Source organism: Orycteropus afer, unplaced genomic scaffold (genome assembly GCF_000298275.1).
Source record: "Orycteropus afer afer isolate SDZICR_OR568_19922 unplaced genomic scaffold, OryAfe1.0 scaffold00138, whole genome shotgun sequence".
Classification (NCBI taxonomy): domain Eukaryota; kingdom Metazoa; phylum Chordata; class Mammalia; order Tubulidentata; family Orycteropodidae; genus Orycteropus; species Orycteropus afer.
Window position 1 is genome coordinate 1,573,863 of NW_006921725.1, and position 4,284 is coordinate 1,578,146.

Below are 4,284 nucleotides of genomic sequence, written 5' to 3' on the forward strand. Positions count from 1 at the left end.
CTAGGAAAAGGCATAGTGAGCTCTTTCAGAAGCCTAATATGTAAGATTGGATTATAGGCTGGATGGGGGAAAGCCTATACATTCAAAGTGGTGCAGCGAGCAGCCATCTTTGAGCAGTGTGCCACTATCTTTGAAGCCTTGATATATGTTACATAAATTTGTTCTCACTTTGAAACAATTCTTCATCACAATCACCCTCACTTGGAGTTTTTAAATCATTGGAAAACTTTGAGCTAAATAAGACTCATATGTACCTCTTCCAACTAACCTACAGATTTTTTAAGACACCGCAAGGAACAGATTTCTTTCCTAACCCAGGGAATACATTTATATTATTTAGAAAAATACTTTTCTAAAGTTCTATTATTTGGAACTTTAATTTAACCAGTATTCCTTTGCAAAGATAGTTTTTTATTGTACAAATATGTGCTAAATCTAAGATAATGGCAGGAAATAAATCTGTTCAAAGTGTTGTTCTGTTTTATGAAATTTGGAGGACAAAAACATGATTATCATCTATTTCCTTCTTTTGAAGAGTAACGGGGATGAAGCCACTTCTTTAGGGAAACTTCAGCTCTTAGCAGCATTAGACAGAGGTTCAATGGGATCCTGCTGATCCGATTAAGAAATGAAGTTAACAGGTGCATTATCTACTTCATTGTAAATGGAAAAGCAACAGACTTGATCAAAATATGTCTACTCTTGGCTGAATTGTCAAATGGGACCACTTTCAGGATACTAACAGAATACATTAATGAGAATTGCTGTTTCCTGGAATTGTTAAATGATTATCTAATAATGGATATCAGATGTTCTTTCCATTTTCTTTCTAGTCTAACTCCATAAGATTCAATAAAAGGATCACTAAATTTGACTACAAATCTATATGGCCTTCTGCTACCACCTACCTAAGTTAATTCTGTGAGTATTTTATATACATGGAAGAAATCATTGAGTCTTGTCTTCCCCATGGTGCATTAGGCCAAAGATAGAAAAGTATGACTTAAATAATCTTTATTATACAATGAAATATGTCAGATATATTTGAGTTTTTGCTAAATAAATATATTTTTTTCCAATTAATATAAAGGCAATCACATTAACAGAGGTATCTAAGAAAACATTAATTTTATTCCTATTTATTCAGTACCTGGAAAGTTGGATTTGCGTTTTAGGTTTTGATCTTAGTACCTGTTGTTTTTGTTGTTATGTGCCATCACATTAGCTCTAACTAATAGACACTCTATATACAACAGAATAAAATATTTCCTGTGCCATCCTCACAATAATTGTTATGTTTGATCTCATTGTTGTATTCATTGCATCAGTCTATTTCATAGGGTGTCTTCCTTTTATCACAGACCTTCTTTACCAAGCTTGATTTCCTTCTCCAGGGACTGGTCCCTCCTGATAACATGTCCAAAGTACATTAGTAGAAATTGTACCTTACTTGCTTCTAAGAAGCATTCTGTCCATACTTCTTCCAAGACAGATATGTTGTTCTTCTTGCAATCCATAGTATGTTGAAAATTCTTCACCAGCACCAGAATTCAGATGCATCATTTTTTTCTTTAGTCTTCCTTATTTATTGTCCAGCTTTCACATACATACAAAGTGATTGAAAATACCCTGGCTTCGGTTAGATGCACTTCATCCTCAAAGTGACATTTTTTTTTTTTTTTAACATTGTAAAGAGGACTTTTCCAGAAGATTTGCCCAATACAATACAGCATCTGATTTCTTGACTGCTACTTCTATGGTTGTTGATTGTGGGCCAAAGTAAAATGAAGTCCTTGACAACATCACTATTTCCTCCATTTATCATGATGTTGCTTATTGGCCCAGTTGTGAAGATTTGTGTTTTCCTCATGTGGAGGTTTGTTTTGGTCATCTGGTGCCACTCAAACAGAAAATACCACAAATAGATGGCTTTAACAACAGACATCTATTCTCTTACAGTTTAAGAAACCAAAGTCTGATTTCAAAATGCCAGCCCTAGGGGATGGGTGAAGGCCCTTTGACCTTTGGCTTCACTTCTGTCTCTTGCTGCTGGTCTCTCAAAGTGGGAGGCATCTCTTAACTCAGGCAGCTCCTGGCTGCTCAAGATGACAAGCTTAAGGTAAACAACTAAAATGGCACAGTCCTAAGATTACTAAACAACACAGCAGACCAGTGGTTCAAAGCCAGGATCAATCCTAGAATCAGCAGGGAACATGGCAGACTGCTGAATGAAGACTCAGCTACCTGAAGAGTCCAAGCATGTCAAAAAGTACAGTGACCTTTCTCAAAACTGTCTTCTTCTTTACTGGAAACAGACCATATCCCTAAGGCATACTCAGATGCTTCAATAGATTCAACCATGGAGTTGATTACCAGTATTATCATGGGGAATAACCACACCCAGCTGTCCAGCCACTCAAAATCAAGCCCAGTCAAGTTGACACACAGCTTAACTACAACAAGGTATAATCCATACTGAAAGCTGTCAGATCTTTCATCTTCTTAGTACCTGAAACATTTAAATTGCATTTTTGGGAATGCAACCTGTGGGAATAGCAACTCTTTCAATGAAAATCTGGGATTGTCTAGGTATATGAACAGTGTGCTTGAGTATGCAGTTGAATATGAAGCTCTAGATGTCACAGAGATGTCCAAGATACACAAGCACACGTACACACACATATGCATATAGACAAACAGAGACTTTGGACAATATCAATTAATGTTGTTGTAATTAGTTGCTATTCAGTTGATTTTGATTCACAGAGACCACATGCGACAGAGTACAACTGCCCCGTAGTGTTTTCTAGGCTAGAATCTTTACGAGAGCAGATAACCAAGACTTTCCCCCACAGAGCTGCTGGGTATATTGGTTTCTGGTATATTAACTTTCTGGTTAGCAGAGGAATAGTGAACTGAACCATTGTATTTGCAGTGAGAATATTTATTGTATTGAGAATAGATGGGAGGACAAAGGGAATGAATCCAGAAAAAAAAAGGATAGGAGAAAGAGGTAAAGAAACATAGAAGAGTTGGCCAATAAGGTAGAAGGAAACCAATTTGTCCTGCTTCTTTGCATTATAACAATAATGTGTGTAATATGTTATTGTTATTAATGGCTGAGGAATCCATGTGTGCTGAGTAGAACTGTTCCACAGGGTTTTCAAGGCTATATGTAACCTTTCAGATGTAGATCCTCTAGTTTATTTTCTGAGATGTCTTTCAGAAGATTCAAACCTGCAACATTTTGACAAGTCATCTACTGCTTAACCATTTGTGCTACCCAGGATGGTTGTGGTTTTAGGTGCCATCAAGTCAGCTCAGACTCATAATGGCCATATGTTAAACAGAACAAAACACTGCCCAGCCATGTCCCATCCTCACAATCTTTGCTATACTTGAGCTTATCATTGTAGCCACTGTGTCAATCTAGCTAATTGAGGGCTTCCCCTTTTTCACTAACCCTCTTTTTTACCAACTATGATATCCTTCTCCAGGGACTGGACACTTCTGACCATATGACTCTACTATATATATTATAAAATGAAATAATACTATACAGGACATTGTATATTAAAAAACAAAACAAAAATAAAGACTGAAGAAATTGATGTCATTTTCTTACAAGAAGGTTTATCTCTTGTCTGTTATTCAGATAGAGAAGGATATTCACCTCAATTCAATCAGGAATTGATTTGGTTCATGGCTGATTGACAGCTTTACTTAGATTTAGCTGAACTATATTTGGGAACTCTGATAGCATAGTGCCTAAGGCACTTGACTGCTATCCAGAAATCTGGTGGTTCACACCCACCAGCCACTCCTCAGAAGGAAGTTTGGGCAATCTACTTCTGTGGTGATGATGGTGCCTTGAAAACCCAAGGAGGGATCTCTGTGAGTTGGGGCTGACTCGATGGCACATAACAACAACAACAACAACAACAACAGCATATTATCACATGGCTCAAGGACAAGATTGCTGTGTGTTTGTTGCAAATCCTACCGTTTCATAAGATTTTGTCTCCTAAGCATAATCAGGCTTTAATGAGATCTCTTTCTGTTTTCTAGTCCATCCTTCAGCCTCCCTATTGTTACACCAGCACTTAGAACTGTTCTGGGAGAAAAAATTATCCATAAATTTGAAATGCTTCTAGATTACAATCCAGCATGCTAGCCTATGAAACCATTACAAGTTTGAGGGTTTCTCTTTCCCTCACTGGTATGGACTGAAATGTGTCACCAAAAAATGTGTTGCAATTCTAGCCCACCAGCCACTCCTCAGAA